Source organism: Melozone crissalis, unplaced genomic scaffold, assembly GCF_028551555.1.
Source record: "Melozone crissalis strain CALT ecotype California unplaced genomic scaffold, PUWL_Pcris_2 ptg000244c_1, whole genome shotgun sequence".
In the NCBI taxonomy this organism is placed as follows: Eukaryota; Metazoa; Chordata; class Aves; order Passeriformes; family Passerellidae; genus Melozone; species Melozone crissalis.
In genome coordinates this window covers 487,004-506,635 of record NW_026536003.1, presented here as the reverse complement: position 1 = coordinate 506,635, position 19,632 = coordinate 487,004, and the positions used below count along the sequence as shown (strand labels likewise).

Here is a 19,632-nt window from a genome sequence, read left to right as displayed (position 1 = left end):
GCACTGGGATGGAACTGGGGACATGGGGACAGGGCTGGTGGCAGTGGCACAGGGACACTGGGATTGAACTGGTGCCACTGGGATTGAACAGGTGGCACTGGATGGGTGGCACTGCTGTGTCCCTGATGCCACCTGTGCGGTGTCCCCGTGTCCCCACAGTGTCCCTGGAGTGGCTGAGGACGGTCACCTGCTGCTGGCCCTGCCCGCGGTGGCCGTGTCCTGCCAGGTGGCCCAGCGAGTGAGGGGACATCGCGGTGTCACCCGGCCACCAGCAGGGCCGCCAGCGGGCCGTGGCCATGCGGGGGCGGGGCCTGGTGTTGTGACGTCACCTCGCCCCGCCCCTTTCCGGCGGGCGCCATTCCTTGGACATCGGCTCTGGCTCTGCGGGGAGATCGAACCGGCACCGAGAGATCAAAGGAACGATGGGAAGGGTTCCCCTGAGCGATGGATGCAAAACGAGCTTTGCCTTCGCAAACAATCGGGGCTTGGGGGGTTAATTAATTAATTAATGCTGGCATCAGCGACCCAGTGCCAGCCCAGTGTCCCCAGTCCTGTCCCAGTGCCACCAGCCCAGGGCTCCCAGTGCCAGCCCAGTGCCACCGCCCCATTGTCCCCATACCAATGTCACCATCCCAGTGTCCCCTTCCTGTCCCAGCGTCCCTGTCCCAGTGCTCCCATTTCTGTCCCAGTGTCCCCAGTTCCACCCCAGTAGCAAAACAGCAAAAAATAAGAATTTATGAACTCTTCTCTCGTCACCAGAGAGTGAAAACACGACACGATTTAACTGCAAGGAGAAATAAAATAAATTGGTTTAATGCACAAGATAGCGTGGAGGCAAGTCAAGGGTTAAAACCAAACAAAAGAACATCTGAACTCACAAGAATGTTTGAAAATAATTTATATAGAATATAGAAAAATATATGCATAATTTTATATAAAAAGGAGCAAATTTTTAGTTAATATATTAATAATACATAAGTATAATATAAATAGTTAGTATAAAATACATTAATGTAAAATATTTTTATAAAATATATAATATTTCTATTGTATTACTCTCTCTATATAATACTAATATATATTTTGATTAACATTATATTATGAATATTCATGAACCCTAATGAATATGCATGAAAACCTCTTTGATGTAACAGGACGTAAAGAACATGGCTTAATTAACGGTGAGCTTTTGGCAATTAGCATCAGAATTTTAACCTTTAATGAACTTTTATAAATATTTCAATTCTGACCCGTGTTTCTCACAGGGGGTCCCGGCTGATAATGGGGGAGGGGGGGACAGGACTGAGCCCCAAGAGACCCCCCCAGTGCTGGGGACCCCCCTGTGTCCCCCCAGCACTCGGAGCCCCCCGGTCCCACTCCCGGCTCCCCCCAGTCCCGGTGCTGCTCCCGGGGGTCCCGCGGCTCTGGGGGCTCAAAGGGGAGGGGGCAGAACCCCCGTGATGGGGGGGGGGCACAAAGGGGGGTCCCGGCCCGGTGCTCGGGGGGGTTGGTACACGAGGGGGGGTCCGGTCCCTGTCCCGGTGCTCGGTGAGGGGGGATCAGGGCACGAGGAGGGTCCAGTCCCGGTGCTGGTGCACAGGGGGTGCTCAGTGATTCGGGGGAGTCTCCAGCGGCCCCAGTGCACAAGGGGGGGTCTCGGTGATTTGGGGGGGTTTCTGGTGGTCCCAGTGCCTGAGGGGGGGTCCCAATGAACGATGACAGCACTGATTGATGGGGGGGTCTCCGGTGGTCCCGGTGCACCAGGGGAGGGTCCCGGTTCCTCGGGGGGGGGTCCGGTGGTGCCGGTGCACGAGGAGAGGGAGGGAAACTCGAGGGTCCTGATGCCTGAAGGGGGGTCCTGAGGGGGGCGTCCCGGTGCATGAGGATGGTGAAATTCGGGGGTCCCGGTGCTCAGGGGGGTCCCAGTGGGTGCTCAAGGATGGCGTGTGACACAGAGAGAGATCCCAGTGACACCAGGGACCCCCACACAGCGACTGAGCCAGTCCTGGTGACACTCGGGGGGCTCTTGGTGGCAACTGAGGAACCGGTGGCACTCCAGAGGCTCGTGGTGACATAAGGAGCTGGTGGCACTTGAGGTGCTCTTGGTGACCCGAGAAGCTGGTGGCACTTGAGGAACTGGTGGCACTCGAGGGGCTCTTGGTGACACACAGCTCTGTGGCACTCAAGGAGCTGGTGGCACTCGACTGTCCACAAGTCTGTCCAGTGACATCACTGCACCAATGACATCACAGTGGTGACGTCACTGTTCCGGCAGCAGCCTTGGGATGTCCTTGATGGTTTTTTGGCACTGCTCAGCCACTGCACGGCTGCCGGGGCCACTGGGGCCACCGTGGCCACTATAGGGACTCAAGAGGAGGTCGTGGATGTCCCCAAGTGTCCCCAAAAGCTGAGGCTTGAACAGGCGGGCGCTGGCCTCCCGCACCTGCTCAAACTTGGCCACTTTCGCCACCAAGTGCTCAGGGACATTGGGGGATGCCTCCTTTGTCCCCTCCAGGGCAGGCTCAATGTCCCTGAGCTGGCACCCCATGTAACTGATAAACTCAGTGGCTTTGGGGACAGGGGAGGTGTCAGGGACCTAGTGGCACTTACGGCCTCCTGCGATGACCCCTGTGCACTCCCGGACTCCCCTTTGTCCCCTCCCTGGAGGGCTCTGCTGTCCTCTCTGTCACCCCCCGACCCCTCTGCCACCCCGCACTGTCGCTCGCGTGTGCTCCCCATTCCCCACTGCCCCCTCCCCCACCGTCGCACCTCTTGGGGCTCCGTGCTCACTGGGGACACCTTGGGGACGCTCCGCTGCGGAAGGAGCCCCGGCACCAGCTCCGGTCCCGGCCCAGAACAGGCCCCGGGGCCGGCGCCGGGAAAAGGCGGAGCCCCCTCAGGAGGGGCCGGAAAAGGGGTTGGGCGAGGTGACGTCACCGCCCGCCCTTTCCAGTACCGCCCCTGTCCATGGAAAGCGCCTGGATTTGGCTGTTTTGGTTGAATCCCAGGGGATTTAGGCTCAGTAGAAGGGGATTTAGGCTCCATCCCCAGGGGATTTAGGCTCCATCCCACCATTTCTAGGCGGATTCATTCCGCCGTTCCCGGCTGGATTTACGAGGGAACGCGGAGCGCTCTGAGGCGCCCACAGAGTTGCCCTCAACAAACAGGGCCGCGGTGCTTCTCTCGCGAGACCTCTGCCGTGAAGCCCCAGAGGCGGCGCGGACCAATCAGAAGCCGCAACGGCCAGAAGCACTGGCAGAAGTTCCCGTTGCATTGGCGTCGACAGCTGCTTCCGGCGAATCCGCGGTGCATTGTGGGCATTGTGGTCCCCGTGGGGCCCAGCGGCGGCGGAGCGGGGCTGAGGCCGCGGGGGGGGAGGGGGCGGGGCGGGAATTTGGGGGCGCCGAGGGAGCCCCGGGACCCCCCCCGGCAGCGCGGGATGGGCGACAGCGACCGCGGTCAGCACCGGGAGCGGGGAGAGGGGGAGGGGCGATGAGGGGGGGTTTGGAGGGGTTATGAAAGGATTGGGAGGGACTGAGGGAGAACTGGGAGTCCTGAGGGGATTTGGGGTGTTCTGAGGGCGTTTGGGGAGATCGAGAGGGAGAACTGGGGGTCGTGAGGGGATGTGGGGGGTTCTGAGGGGATTTGAGGGGTTGTGAGGGGATGTGAGGGGGTAAGAGGGAGAACTGGGGATCCTGAGGGTATTTGGGGGGTCCTGAGGGGGTTTGGGGGGATGTGAGGGGGCTTAGGGGTTGTGAGGGGGTTTGGGACGTGGTGAGGGGATGTGGAGGGTCCTGGGGGAGAATTAGGTGTCCTGAGGGGGTTTGTGGGGTTCTCAGGAGATGTGGGGGTGTCTTGAGGGGATATAGAGAACTCATGAGGAAATCTGGGGGGATTCTGAGGAGATTTTCGAGGGTCCTAAGGAGGATATGGGAGCCCTGTGGGGGACCTGGGGTACTGAGGGTAGTTTGGAAGTTGTGAGGGCATTTGGGGGCATTCTGAGTGGGTTTGGGAGGATTTGGGGAGTTTCCGACTCGATTTGGGGCATCCTGAGGGAATTTTGGAGATCCCCGAGTGGATTTTGTGGGTCCCTGACAGGATTAGGGGTGATTTGGGGTTATTTTGGGGCCCCTGACTGGATTTGGAGGCATTTGGGGAATTTTGGGATCCCTGGCTGAATTTTGGGGTATTTTCAGATAATTTGGGGTCCCTGACTGGATTCTGGGAGGATTTGGGGTAATTTAGGAGTCCCTGAGGGGACTTTGGGGTATTTTCAGGTGTTTTTGAGGTAAGTTTGGCTATCTGACCAGATTTTGGGGTCCTTGTCCTGATTTTGGAATATTTTGGAATACCTGACTGCATTTTGGGGTTCCTCACCAGATTTTGGCCATTTTGGGGTAATTTCATGGTCCCTGACCAGAGTTTGGGGATTTTTTTGGGTTATTTTGGAGTAATTTTGTGATCTCTCACTAGAGTTTGGGGATTTTTTGGAGTATTTTTGTAGGAAAACAGGGGTAGGATGGTTGGGATGGAGAGAGACAAGAGATCTCTGAAACCAGGTCATGGAACTTGGGGTTTATTGCAAAGGGCCTGGGTGCAGGGCCCTGCTTGGAGCTGCCAGGCACAGCTGGAGCAGGCCCGAGAGAGGGAGAAGAGTGGTGTTATATTTGCCCAATTATCCCATCATCAACAAAACCAAACAATAGTAAAGGTAGCAGCAAGTTTCATTGAATAGGTTAGAATATATAAAATCGGATAAAATTGAAATATTGACAATGTAATTTGGTTAAAATAAGGGATAATTTGGTTCCAATAACAGCGCATAAGCAAAAAAAAAAAAAACAAACAGCGAGGGGAACGGAGTGCAGGGCCCTTGGACCCCTGCACCCTCACATGCGAGCTTGCCAAGCGAAAATTCCCCCTTTGTCATGTGTCAATGCCATCTCCTCCCATTTTCGATTCATCACACTTCTACCTCCGCCCTCGTCACCACCTTTACCGTGCATGCTCCACCGCTCGGTTTAGTGGTCACACCCGTCTTTGGGGGTCGTCACTGATGAAGGCCTCTCCTCTTCCTCGATGTCCTTTCATTCACCCTTGGGTTACACATGTGCACCAAGCCAGTATAATGTAAGCCAAAACTAACATAATATTATATTTAAGCTTCAAAGCAATAAATCTCTTATAGCAGGCATTTTCTTGAGATCCAACCAGATTTTCTTTCTTTCTGGTAATTTTTAGTAACTGTTGTCTCTTGCTTTTTCCTGCCTTGAACATCTGCAGGAGAGGGGAGGGGGAATGGAAACCCTCCTCTCCCTTTCTTGCCATCACACCTTTTAACTGTTTTATTATTTCCAAATATTAATTACTGTATCAATATTGATTGCTGTTTCAATTCTGTACGAATCATACCTATTCAGCACACTTCTCATTATCCTGCTCTGACTTTTTGGAGTTTTCTGTCAGAAATCTCTCCCCTCCCCAACTCATCCACAGGGCTTTGGGGCGGTTTTCCCTTTTTGGGGGAAATCAAAGCGATGCCCTGATTCTCCTAATTAGGGGTAGGAGAAGTGAGGCTCCAGGGCTTCCCGCTGAGCCGGAGCCACCGGAGCCGCAGTGCCGGGAAAGCCGTGGCGGGAGGTGCGGAGAGTTTGTTTGTGTTTTCAGCTCAATCCCCTCGGGCCCGGGCCCGTTCCAGGGCTGTTCCTCAGCTCCGGCTCTGCCCTCACGCAGCCCGGGGGGCCCTGAGAGCGCGGGGCGGGGCTGTGCCGTGTGCAGAGCCCGCCCCTGGCTGGGACTGGGCGATGGTGCCGTCAGTCATGGTTGTTGCGCGCTGATTGGTGGGAGCGGGGCGGAGCAGGGCCCCGGTGGCGGGCTGAGGGCGGCCGTGGCTGGGCAGCGGCGCCATTGTCGGAGCGTGTGTGCGGTCCCGCGAGCGGTGGCAGCGACCGGAGTGCGGTGAGGCGGCGGCGGAGCTCGGAGGCGGCCGCAGCGCGGGTGGGAGCCGCGCTGGGTTGTGCGGGGGCTCGGGGCTGGCTGCGGGCCTCGGGGGCGGCAGGGGGCTCGGGCGGGTTCGTTGTGCCGTGTCCGGCCCGTGTTGCCGCTGGCGTGAGGGCGCTGCGGGAGCGGCTGCCCGCGGTCTCCTTGCGGCCGCTGCCTCGGCAGGAGCTGCTGGCGGAGCAGCGCTGGCTCGGCCCGGTTGCTGTGGCTGGGACAGAGGGGGCTGCCCCGTGCCCGGGGCTGTGCGGGGAAATTGCCGTGGCCGGAGGTTTCTGTGCTCAGAGGAGACAGAGGAGTCCTGTAAAAGTGACTTTATTGCTGAGCAGAGGGAGAGGCCGTGGGGCATTTGCCGTGCGCTCTCTGCCATTGTTGTAGTTCGCAGCCTCCTTTTTATCCTCATTTTCCCGGCCTCATCTCCCTCTCCCTTTGCCCACTGGTTGAGGTGCTTGGAAGGTTCAGATCTCCCCATCTGCCAACTGCATGTCCTCGTTAATGTGCACCCCCACTTTTGTATAACAGCCGATATTCACGGCTCTGTTAAGTCTTTGTTCTTCCCGAAGTTCAGGAATTTAGCGGGACTTTCTCTGAGCAGCAGTCCATGTTAATTAGTAACATTTATTGAAGTTGGAGGTTTCGCCCTTTACTTCCTTATCTGAGAGTCCCTGGCCCCTCACTCAGCTGCTGAATTAGCTGCACTCTCTAGATGTGGAGCATGGTGAAAAGATGAGAGTTGCTGCAGCACATCAGAGGAGAAACAGCATTCGTTTAACCCATGGTCTGCCAGGGAGCCACGAAACCGTGTCCCCTTCCCATCCTTTCCACGTTTGGGCCAATACATGAGCTGCTTTTTTATTTCAATTTTTGATTTTTTTTTTCACCACTTTTCCTTTGTCATCTATTTGCCAACAGCAGTTTGAGTCATTTAATTTTCCACAAACTCCTCTTTTTTATGCTAAAAGGTAATCTGATCCCATCCCATGGTGAAGTGTTGTGTTCCTCATTTCAGTGGATTGGTCGGCAGGAAGGTCAGGAGCTGGAGCTGTCTGGTTGGTTATTCCGAGGACAGCTTGTAATCTAATGATGCCATTGAAATGAGAAATGGGTTCTGTGGCTCCTGATATGAATTGGTTCGGGTTCCCAGGGGCTGGTCCATGGTGTTGTAGGATTTGTTCTGCTGGCCGTTCATCTTTTCCCCAATTTTGGCCGCTCTCTCCAGCCAGGGCTGCATCAATTGACTGCTTTTCTCTAATTAAATCATCAAATACTTGGATTCCCAACTGATTTCGCTGAAGTTTTGGTAGCAAAAAACCCCCAGTGCTCTAAATTCGAGTGGGCAGAGGGCTGATTCCCCCCAATTTTTTTATAGTGAAGTTTTCCCAACATTCTCCATTTGCTGTTTCCCTTTGCAGCTTCACCCGTTTGTGTTGCAGGGTCAGATATCCTCCCCCTGGGCTCTGCCTTGAGCTGTGCAAATTCCATCAGTGCAAGCAGGCAGAGCTTGGGGTGAGGGGCAGAGGGAATCAGCCCAATTCCTGCCCCGGGCAAGAGACCCAGGTGCATTGTCCACACTTTGCCCAGCAGTGTTCATTTGCATTTCTAAAGCTCCTCTGCAGGCTGCCTGGAATGAAGCTTCTCTTCCTGCTGCTGGGCAATGTTGATGTTTTGTTGCTGGTCGTTATCTCTGTGGGTGTCTTTTGTGCTGTTCCCAGTCTGTTCAGGTGTTAAACTCATCTCCATTGAGCACTGTAACATCCCGTTAAAAAAAACCTTTTAAATTCAATTCCCAAAGGCAAAGACAAACCAAGCCTGAGCAGTGAAAGAAGGTTTAAAAGCACCAAACTCGGTACATTTTGCAGCAGTGCAATGGCAGGCAGCCCAGAGTGTGGGTGTCCGTGAGCCCCAGAGTGGAATTGTGCCGTGGTGTTCCCCAGCAGCTGTGGCAGTGCAGGCCCAGCCAGCGCTGAAGCTGCAGCAGTGGCAGCAAGGCTTGGCCCCAGTGGCTGGAGATGGCAGAGGAGGGTGGCCAGGATTGCAGAGGATTCCAGCCAAGGATCTGTGGGCAGGCACAGGGGCTTGGCCCGCTGTGGAGCCCTGGCTGCTGCTGCGTTGCCTTCAGGGCAGGCTCAGGGGCGGCCTCCCATCCTCCTGCTGCAGGCGGGAAGTGCAAATCTGCGGGGCTTCAGAGCCCTTGAGGCCAGGCTGAGGGGTCCCCCCGTGTTGAGCTGTGCTGGCGGCTGTTTGTGGCCTCAGGGACACTTGGCATGGGCCCCTTGGCCACCAGTGGTGCTGCTTGGCAATCCTTAGGCAGGAGCCGATGTCCTGGCTGGGTGTTGGCAGCAGCAAAGTGCCAGGGCAGGCTGTGTGCCAGCCCAGCTTCCTGTGGGAGAATGTGCCTTGATATCTGCTGCAGTGGTTGCTGAAGCAGTGAGAATTGCCTTTGCCCCCCTGTTAGGTGCCATGGTGTCAGCAGAAGATATTGAAGCCTTCCTGCTCAGGGCATTTCAGTGCCAGGCTCTCACAAGCACCCACAGCTGGGCGGGTTGAGCTGAGCATGGGGCGGTGACCTGCGCTGTGTCTGATTGCCCTTCCTTAATAACAGCCTGTCTTGTAGCTCTTTTCCCTTCTGCCGCCCTTGCAGAGCCATCCACAAACACATTTTCTCCCTTAGGCCAGGCAATGTCCCATCAATCTGTCCCAGCCTGGGTCTGGAGCTCTGTCCCTTGAGTGCAGTCCTGGGTTCCTTGCCAGCCCCTCTCCAGGCTGTTCAAACAGGAGGCTGGGTTAAACCCTTGCCCTGTCCTCACTTCTAAATCCTCCTGTGCCATTGAACAAGTTTCATACTGTAATAACCGAGCCCTGCTCATCCATTTAGAGGCTCTTTTGGTTGTCAGATCTTTAACTTGATGCCAGACTTGAACTGTAGGATATCCTATATAGAGTTAAATATTTTAGCACAAGAATTCCTTTGGCAAGACCCTCTTTAATATCCACCTATAATTCAAATTCTTTTTCCCTGTCTGGAAGGCCCAGGCCAGCTGCCTCAGTTTATCTTCATTTTAACACTTGCAAATTCTGTGTTTCCTCCTGCTCTCCATCCATCCAGTTTGTTGACTGGCAGGATAGGAGTGTTGTAGGGAGACACCCCTGGCTCCAAAAGCCCTGCCTTTAACAGGGACTCAATCCCAGGCTGTGAGCCCTTCTTTCCCTCTCTTGGAACAGGGTATTGCTTGTCCTGGTTGCTTTAAAGTAATTTGTAGGGGCTCCATATCTAATTTTCCCTCTTTCCCTGGGTCTGCCCACACTTCTGGGTTCACTTGAGCATAGGCCTTGCCTGACATTTGGCACAAAGGTACAACAGAACTGGCCTCTGTATGACTTTTTATAATATTAATTTGCATTACGAGTTTAGAGATCAAATGCTTTCCCAGTAAATCATGATAACAATTAGGAGCAAATACAACTTCATGCATTTCAGACCCATCTCCCACTTCTGCTAACAGTGGTTGAATAAAACCACGCATCCTTCCCACTTATCCCCTGAATAATCAGAGACATTTTTGGCATTTCCCCCCCATTAGGTCTAAGATTCAGAGTGGATTGAGAGGCCCCTGTGTCCATCAGGAAATGCCTCCCCTCAATGCAGACCCACCCTGAATGTTCTCAAGGGCTCCAGTGTGGAGGGTCCCTGGTGTGATGGGAGCTGTGACAGCCCTGCCAGTCCATGTCCATCAAGGGGTGGACTTGCTGGTCCTGAGGGTGCTGCTGTCTGTGCTTGCAGTGTCCTTGTGCCCTGCAGCTGGAGCCCTGGTTCCTTGCCAGGGGCTGTTTGGGTGGGCTCTCCCCTGCCGAGGAGGGCAATGCCTCTGCCAGGTGCTTGTGGCCGAGCCGTGCCCTGGGTGCTGGGGCCCCCTTGGGCCCTGGGGTTGATCCCTCAGGGGCTGTAGGAACTGTGCCCTGGCCTTTGCCTTCAGCTTGGCCTTTTGCTGCTCCCTTCTTGCACTCACCTGCTGTGCCTTTGTGCCCAAGTGCTGCAGGGCCTTCTTGTGCCCCTCCTGCAGCCCCCCTCAGTGCCTGTGGGTGCTTGTGTTGCTTTACAAGAGAGGTGTCTGCTCGGGAAGGCAGAAAAAACCTCTCTTGGAATGGAGAATGCCAACCCCCTCCCTCTTAATTTTTAGACTAGTGAAATGAAGGGGTTCTCAGGCAAAGATATGGGAGTAGGAATACCAGTTCTTTACTAGTGTGTATAATAAAGCAAACAAACACCAACAGCTGCGGCACTGACAGCAAACAGAGCCCGGACCCAGTCCCGGCCTTTGGGCTGCGGCGCTTTGCCCTTGGGTGCAGTTCCGGGCACGGCCGGCAGGGGCGCTGGTGGCTCCCTTGGGGCGGGGCAGCGCATCCCTCCCATGGGAACCTCTGTGAACGGAAATAGAGCAATCCCTTCATCTCACTCTTTCACTTTTTTACCTTCTCTAGCCTTTCTCTCATGTTTTGAGAAAGAATTTGGAGAGGGCTGCCTTTTAACTGAGCTCCTAGTGTTTCGATAAGGTGCTTCCTCTAGAGAGAGAGAGTTTCCCTGAACAGCCGGAGCTGTGGTTACCAAGGGGACGTAACTCAGAGCAGGACGGGGTCAGGGGAGGATATCCCGCCGAGGCTCGGTGGGAGTGTGGGCAGGGTCTGCAGCCGGAATCGGCAGAGGGGGATCTTCCCGTGGAGCCCGAGGCGGAGCGTGGGCAGCCCCCACATGGCTGATGGCGGCTGATCCGGCAGCTGCCGGCAGAGCAAAGGCAGGGGGGAGAGCCCGGCAGCAGCGGCGGTGCCCAGCGCAGGTGGCACGGGCAGTGCAGCCGGGGATGGGATGGCTGGGACCCCCCCTGGGTGCGGTGGGCGCGGTGACCTCGGAGCAGGCGGCAGGACAGAGCAACCCCCATCTTCCCCAGCATGGGCGGCAGAGCGGCTGCGGGCCAGGCAGTGGGAGCAGGGCACAGAAATTGAGCGACAGCGCCGGGGCAGGTGGAGCTGCCCTGGGCAGTGAGGCCGCACCTGGGATGGAAACCGGGGCAGGCGGAGCTGAGGCGGGCAGCGAGCCGGGACCCGGGACAGGCGCCTGGGCCGCGAACGGAGGGGGCAAGACCTGCAGAGGATCCCACTCTCTTTCTGATTTTTCCTCTTCTTCCCTTCCCTTCCCTTTCATTCCCCTTTTTCTTTTCTTGTTTTCTCTCGGGGCATTCTGATACTTCAAATTTTTTTATTCTCCTGAAATCTCCTGTCTAACATATGGCATATTCTCTTTCTTCTATATTAAATGGGTTTTTTTTTACAAATAAACCCACAACCTAACAAATCTAAACTTCTGCTTGGATACTTTGAAATGGCCAACGAGCTGACTCAGGACCTCTTAATGTTGTTTTTCTCATCACCTTTTTATTTATCCTTTGGCAAATTATGGATACGTCCTAAATCCATAAATCCCAGTGCACGTATCGTTCCTTAAAAAATGATCACACAAAGCTTGAGTACCCCAGTGCGTTTTCTGATGCATGTCTTCTATTTTTTTCCTAGAAGTAAAGTAATTTATTAAGTAATTGTCTTCCATCGAGAAGTTTCCATTTTCCTGATTTATCTTGTTCACTTCCTGTCTTGTTTAAGTCTTTTTTCTTGACTTTCCTAAACTTTGGAATTTCCAGTTTTTCCTCGTTTGGAGTTAATATTAACATAACTGTTTCAGCTCCATTTTCTGCTGCATCCTTAGCTTTGTGATCTGCCAAATTATTTCCTCATCTTTCTGGGGTCTTTCCCTTTTGGAGTTCCCTAATATGTACTATAGCTATCTCTTTTAGTTGATTGTAATGCCTCTAAAATAAGCTCCTCATGTACTAGTCCTTTTCTTCTTGAATTAAGTAATCTTCTTCCTTTCCAAATTTTTTACAGATATGTACTACTCTAAAGGCATACCTTGAATCAGTATATATAGTTCCTTTATTTTGTGTTAAATATTCTAGTGCTCTTTTTAAATTATATAATTCACAAGTTTGAGTTTACTAGTTTAACAGTAATTTCCCTTTTTCCATAGTTTGCGTGTTTTTCCCATCAACTACTACATACCCTGTATTTTCTCCTTTTGCAAGGAGTTGTATCTCTGTTAGCTAACATAACTCCCAAAGGAATTTTTTTTTTCATTTTTTTTTCCCCTGTGTCCAACTTACAGGTTTTCTGTCTCATTTTTCAAGATCTTATCTTTTCATCGTCTTCCTCTGTTTTTCACATTCACTAACAACCTAAATACCACTTTTCTTTCAAATACACTCATGAAAATAAAAAATCTTTTTCTCACACTACTTTCAATACAATACACCTCCCTCCAAGGAGATATAGTGAAGCTTAAAATACAGAATCTACATTACCCATACTTTCATTCATCTACATTCACTCACTTTTATTTCTCACTCACTTCCACACATTCTTTCCCACCCTCAGGACACAGAGTGGATCCCTGTTGACAGAGAATCGCGGGTCCCTGTGGCCCCCCCTCGCCTTGGGGTGGCCTCTGGGTCTCAGTATCTCCAGGCCTCCTGGGAGGGCCCTGACTCTGCTGCCTCCGGTGCCGTTCACCTGTGAGGCTGATTTGTGTGTCACTCACACTCTTTAGCCAGGGCCCCCTCACACGCCCTGGGGACAATGGCCCCTTTGCAGGTCACCTGTACCTTATGCCACAGCCCCCACACCCAGGAGAACAATGGCTTATTTGTGGGTCAAACACTCCTCTTTCCACAGCCCCCCTTCCCACCCGCCCGGGAAGCTCAGGCTGATTTTGTGTGTGACTCACTCTCACACACAACAAGACAACAGTAAGGTACCTTTTACTTTCACATCACCTATTAAAACTTTAGGTGTTTCTGGCCAGTCCTGGTGCTCTTGGATATCCCTCAACCCAGCTGTGTTGTGCAACCCCAGATGCTCTTGGGTGTCAGAGTGTCGGGGGATGGAACGGTCGGGACGGACGGAGTCGAGAGATCTCTGCAGCCAGGTCGTGGAATTGTGGTTTATTGCAAAGGGCCTGGGTGCAGGGCCCTGCTGGGAGCTGCCAGACACAGCTCGGAGCAGGCCCAAGAGAAGAGAGGGTGAGAGAGTAAAAGCGTAAGAGAGCGAGGTTCCCGTTACAATACAATAAATTTTCTGTGTTGAATATTCTATTGCTCACTAACCAATCTAGTACAAAATAGAAATCCTAGAGCGTTTACATACAGCCTATAAGAATCATTACATTACCATACTGTGTTACATTTTAAACCCTTAAAACTCCTTTTTGGACCCCTTCTGCTGAGCTAGTAGAGTCTGCTCTGACCCTTGGACCTGTCTGCAAGCAGAGGGTATTGTTTCATCAAAAGGGGATTACCTTCAGCCAGCCATACCATTGTTTTCCAGTTGTTCAGAAACTAAGATATCTCAATGCTTGCTTTCATTTCAATCTCGCTTATAGTTTCTATATTGTCAAAATCTTTTGCCAGACAATCATATTTATAAGGCTTTCCTGTCTCATCTTCCCTAACACTTTGGCATTTTTTTATCCCTCAGCCCAGCTGTGTGCTCCAATCCCAGATGCTCTTGAGGATATCTTCACTCTGGCAGAATTTTGCTCAACCCTGAATGCTCTTGGAATGTTAGTCCCTCCACCCAGCAGGTTTTAATTCTGGATGCTCTTGGGCTCTCTTATCCCTCAATCCAGCAGGTTTTTAGGAGCCCCTTTTGTCCCATTTCCCAGTGGATTGGGCTCAAAAACTCCTCTGCTCCCTCCCTCCGAGGGGTCCAGCCCCTCTCTGGGACCCAGTCCCAGTTACCCCGGGGGATTCTCTCACTCCTGTTAACATTCACTTCGTCTCTCTCCTGGCCACTTACCGCGGGAAGTCGGAAACGCAGCGTGGGAGACTCCAGCACTCACTTGGCAGGTCTGGGACAACCAGCCCTCCTCTCATTCACACACATTCATCCCCCTGTACCTGCCCCCCTGAGAAATACTTACCAATCCCTTTTCCTTCCCGGGTTCTTCGTGCACATTACTACTCTTAGGGGGCCAATTACCGCGGTTGTAGGGAGCCTTTTTCCCTTCTCTTTGTTTTATTGTCTCCTTTTGTCCGCCATAACCTGCGTCTGTCGGCCACCCCAGGGGAGACAGAGCGAGGCTGCCAACGGGGCAGGGCGCGCCTTCCCCACTCTGACTCTCCTAAAGCACCGGCAGCGAGGTGTTAGTAACCATCCTCTGCTACCAAATTGTGAAAAATGCCAATCACTTGCTTTTAAAATTTGCAAAGTTTAATGGTAATAAAATGGTTATAAAAAATAGTAATAATATTAGAGTAATAACAATTTGGAGAAATCGAATTAGGACAATATGAGACAATAAATACAAAGTTACGGACGTCTGGGTACCTTTTTCTGGGCAGCACAAGCCTGAAAAAGGACACCGGTTAACACAGGATTAACCATTAAAAACAATAGCCTGTTGCATATTCATACACTTCATACATGATGCATAAATTCCATTCAAACACAGGATTCTGTCTGGTCATTGTCAGCTTCTTCCTCTGAAACCTAACAGCAGCTTCAAGGCAGGAAGAAGTTATTTCTTCTGACAAGAGACCAATAAATTCTTTTTCCTTGAAAGATTTAGGTGTCCTGTGGCTGCTATCTCGCTGCAAGTCCTTTCTTTAAAAAAGTCTCATACCAAGCATAGTTTCTATTTTAACATTTTTTTAATAACCTACAACTATATTTAACCCACTACTTAAGAGAATTAATACAGCGTTACTTTCTAACACAAGACATATAATATTCATTTTAATATTTGTGGAAATCCAATCACAGAATATGCACTTTTCAAAAGTATATTCCCACTTACTTCCAGTCTCTCCCAGTTTGGTCCCAGCTGTCTCCAGCATGGTTCCAGTTCTTCCTCAATCAACTCAGTGAGTCCCAGTATGATGCCATTTGCTCCCAGTTGTTCCCAGTCAGGCCCAGTATGGGGGATGATGTGCAGGGAGTGCTCACTGTGACACTCAGTTCCTCCCAGTATTAGTCCAGTCAGTCCCAGTATGATCCAAATTTGGCCCCACTGTGCTCCCAGTCTCTGCCAGAATGTACCAGTTTTGCTCTGCATGGTTCCAGTTCCTCTCTTTCACCCTCACTTTCCTTCCAGTCACTCCCAGTATCTCCCAGGGTAGCCCAGTTCCCTCCACCATCTTTCCAGTTCCTTCCAGTATGATCCCATTTGCTCCCAAGCACTCCCAGTCAGCCTCAGTGTAGTGGCACTCACTGCCAGTATGATCCTAGCCATCCTCAGCACCATCCCAGTTCATCCCAGTATATCCCATTTACCCCTAACATGGTCTCAATTCCCCCCCCAGGCTCCTACTCACTCCCAGTTTCATCTCAGCATGATCCCAGTATGATGGCAGCATGGAGTCAGTACAAACTCAGTACAATCCCAGTATGATGCCAATAGGATGTCAATAGAAAACCAGTAAAGTCCCAGTCACTCCCAGTATGATCCCAGAATGATTCCAGTGTCCATCAGTGGGATCACAGTCTGCCCTGGCATGGCAATATGATCCCAGAATAATGTCAGTACAAACCCAGTACAGTCCCATCATGATCCCAGTACGATCCTAGTATGATGTCAGTACAAACCCAGTACAGTCCCAGTATGATCCCAGTATGATATCTGTACAAACCCAGTACAGTCCCAGTCACTCCCAGTACAATCCCAGTATGATATCTGTACAAACCCAGTACAGTCCCAGTCACTCCCAGTACGATCCCAGTCCAGCCCAGTCCCTGGCAGTGCTGCCACTGCTGGGATCCCCCAGCCCTGTGTGCGTTCCCCCCTGGCGGATGTGCCGAGAGGAGCCCCAAGGGCTGGCAGTGGCCAGGCAGGGTCCCCAGCAAGGCCCAGTTTGGATGTGCAGCCCCCAGTTTGCCCAGTTTGCCTCTCCTTTGGGCCAGGCCGGGTTCCCCCCGCCCGCAGCGGCTGGAGCAGCCGAGAGCCCCGCGCTGCCCATCCCGACCTGTCCCGGCTCCATCCCCGCTCCTGCCGCGGGCTGCGAGGGCTGCGGGAACGGGGCACCGAGGGTGTGGCTGCTGCTGGGGGAGGAGGAGGAGGGAGGGAAGGGCAGGGATGGAGGGGGAGGAGGAGGTGGGGTTAGGGAGGAGGAGCAGGGGGAGGGATGGAAGAGAAGGGATGAAGGCCGAGAGAGAGCAGCAATGGAAGAGGCGAAGGAGGTGGGAATAAGACAGAGGGGGAGGAAGATTGCAGGGGATGGAAGGGGAGGAGTGGGAGGAAGAGGAAGAGGAGGGACAAAGGCAGATCGAGGCTGAGCTGAGGGAACCACGCAGTTGATCCCTGCCTGAATTCGCAGCCCCCACCTGTGGGATCATCGCCCCTTCATTGCGCCTGTGAGCGGGGAGGGGGAGCTCGGCCCGGATATCTTGGGGGGTCCCTGGGTTGGGGTTTTTGGGGGATGTTTGGAGAATGAAGAATTCCAAGGCTGAGCGGAAAAGGCCCCTTGGGGGACATCGTGGGGTGGCGGTGGCGGCTGCCGGCAGAGGCAGCCTGGAGGAGCAGAGCCCTGTGTCCCCCAGGAGCCCAAAGTGGGGAGCCCAGAGAGCGCGGAGCAGCGCCATTGGCGGGAGCCTCAAGAGCCTGGAGAGTGGCAGGGGGGACTCCTTGGAGCCGCTGCAGCCCAGAGCAGAGAATGAGGGGAGAAGGGAGCCCGGGAGCCCAAACAGCCCCGGCATCCCGAAATGGGGAGAGGGAAGTGAGGGGAGCTTTTGGCATTGGTGGGACTGCCAGCAGCCTGGGCAGGTCGGGCACCGACGAGAAGGGGGACCCCCAATCCAAGTGTGACCCCAGCAGGTGGGACAGGGGGAACCCCCGAACACCAGAGGGGAGGGACCAGGGATGGGGAACCCCTGGGAGGCTTTTTCCGGGCTGAATAGTGGTGTTTGGGAGGTGTTTCTGGAGCCCAGAGTGCCAGTGACTTGTAGAGATGGACTTGGGCAGAGGCACTTTCAAACTCACCGTGCTCATCCCTTGTTTTCCCCAAACCAGGATTTCCCATTGCCAACTCCTGGGAGGCTGCGAGGAAGAGGAAGATGCCCCAGGACAATGAGGCAGGTGAGGAGGAAGTCAATGTCTCTGGAATGCTTAAAATCAGATGGGTTTGGGAAAGCTGCGAAAGACAAACCTCAGAGACAGTAGAACTGATTTGAGCTTTGCATCAGCCAATAGATTGGTCAGCAGAAAAATTATATAAGAAGTAGAAAGTAAGGAGAAATAGAACAATGGTCTGTGCATTAACACTTATCTGGAATAACTCCCTAACCTGCGGAAAAGCGTATCTAGCAAGATATTAGGAAGTTTCAAGCTTAATAATGGAGCTCTGTGTATTGTTTTTTAAGGTTTACAAGCAGGTATTGTATTTGAAATAAGCAAGCGTTGTTTTAACCCTCAATGAGCTTATAGTGTTTGGATGGAAGTACTGTCAATATGCTTTTGCTTTGTGTGATTGGTGAAAAACCTTTTAAAGTAAGTTTTAACATGAAGTCCTTTGTCTGCTACCTGTGATGTGAGCTACTGCCATCTTCCCATTGTCATAAGCAAGTAATGAGACAGATGGTTGGAAAATCACACAGCTCAGGACGCATTCCCAGCAGTCCAGTCCTGTTTGTGATTTGTGCACAGCCCTGAGCTGGCGATGAGTGCCCCTTTCCCCTCTGTGCTGCTCCATCTCCCAGCCCAGCACGGCCCCGGCTGCAGCTCAGCCCTGGGGGGATCTCCTTGCCCTTGCCTGTGACACGGAGGCAAATCCCATCCTGTCCTTGTCCTTCCTCCCCCAGAGCAGGAGCTGAGCATGGAGAGCAGGGAGGACAAATGCCCGCGGCAGAACCTGGTGGCAGAGGCCGTTTTGAGCGGCTCCACGGCGCAGGAAGCCAACGGGGAGGAAAAGCCCCGGAGATGCCGCACGAGGAGGGGCTGCAAACGCAGCCGGTGGGGATCTGAGGGGGAAAGAGCCAGCCTGGGCCGGGAAGGCGGCCGGAGACGGAGGCAGAGCTCAGAGCTGGTGCTCCATGAGCAGCTCCATGATGGGGAGAAGCCCCACACGTGCGAGGAGTGTGGGAAGAGCTTCAGGCAGAGCTCCCACCTGATCAGGCACCAGAGGATCCACACTGGGGAGAAGCCCTATGAGTGTGGGGAGTGTGGGAAGAGCTTCACAGACAGCTCCAGCCTGATTGTGCACCAGAGGATCCACACTGGAGAAAGGCCGTACAAGTGTTCCCAGTGTGGGATGTGCTTCAGCCGGAGCTCCAACCTGATCAGCCACCAGAGGACCCACACTGGGGAGAGGCCCTACGAGTGTTCCAAGTGTGGGAAGAGGTTTAAGACCAGCTCCCATCTCCTCCAGCACTATCGGATTCACAGAGAGGAGAGGCCCTTCCAATGCCCCGACTGCGGGAAGGGATTCAAGGACAACTCCACCCTTGTCAAGCACCGGCGCATCCACACAGGGGAGAGGCCCTACGAGTGTGATAAATGCAGGAAGAGGTTTCCGACCAGCTCCAATCTCCTCCAGCACTATCGGAGTCACAGAGAGGAGAGGCCCTTCCAATGCCCCGACTGCTGGAAGGGATTCAAGCAGAACTCCACCCTCTTCAAGCACCGGCGCATCCACACTGGGGAGAGGCCCTACGAGTGTGATAAATGCAGGAAGAGGTTTAAGACCAGCTCCCATCTCCTCCAGCACTATCGGATTCACACAGAGGAGAGGCCCTTCCGCTGCCCCGACTGCGGGAAGGGATTCAAGTACAACTCCACCCTCGTCACTCACCGGCGCATCCACACTGGGGAGAGGCCCTACGAGTGTCCCCAGTGTGGGAAGAGCTTCTCACAGAGCTCTCACTTGACCCAACACCAACGGAGGCACCAGTAGGGGAAGCCCTGCGAGTGCCCCGAGTGCGGGCAGAGCTTTGTGCACTGCTCCAGCTCCATCCCCCACTGGAGGAGGCACTTTGGGCACAGCCCTGGTCACTCACATTCCCTGTGATCCATGTTGGGAACACACCTGGCTGCTTCGCCTTTTGGTTTGACCTCTGCTTCACCTTCATCCTTTAAGAACACCAAAACTGGGTTAAATGAAGGAAATTCATCGAATATATCATACCTTGCATAATTTCTCGGTTGTTTTAGGGGGAATTTAGGATTTGGGGATGCGTTCTGTGTGGAGTGCTGCTGTTGCTAAGGGGCAGGAATTTGATCTCACCCTTCTTGTGTTGCTAAGAACTCCTCCCCTGACCCCAACCCCAACTCCACCCTTGGCATACTCTATTAAAACTCCATGGCCCTTCCTGTGCCCTGTCTTTGGGGGTTACGAAATGGATTCCCAAGGGATCAGCCCTATTCCTACTGGATTCCAAAGGATCAGCCTCATTCTCCACTGGATTCCTAGAGGACAAAGCTTTTCCCAGTGGATTCCCAGGGATCAGCCCTTTCCCCACTGGATTCTTAGAGGATTAGCCTTTTTCTGACCAGATTCCAAAAATTTCAGCTTTTCCCACTGGATTCCCTGAGGATAAATATTT

The 19,632-nt window shown here is 53.2% G+C and overlaps 1 pseudogene; it reads left to right on the top strand.

Annotated features, from left to right (window-relative positions):
• LOC128949488 (zinc finger protein 883-like) overlaps positions 1–19,109 on the top strand; it is a 99,885-nt pseudogene extending 80,776 nt beyond the window's left edge.
• The last annotated feature ends 523 nt before the right edge of the window (positions 19,110–19,632 follow it).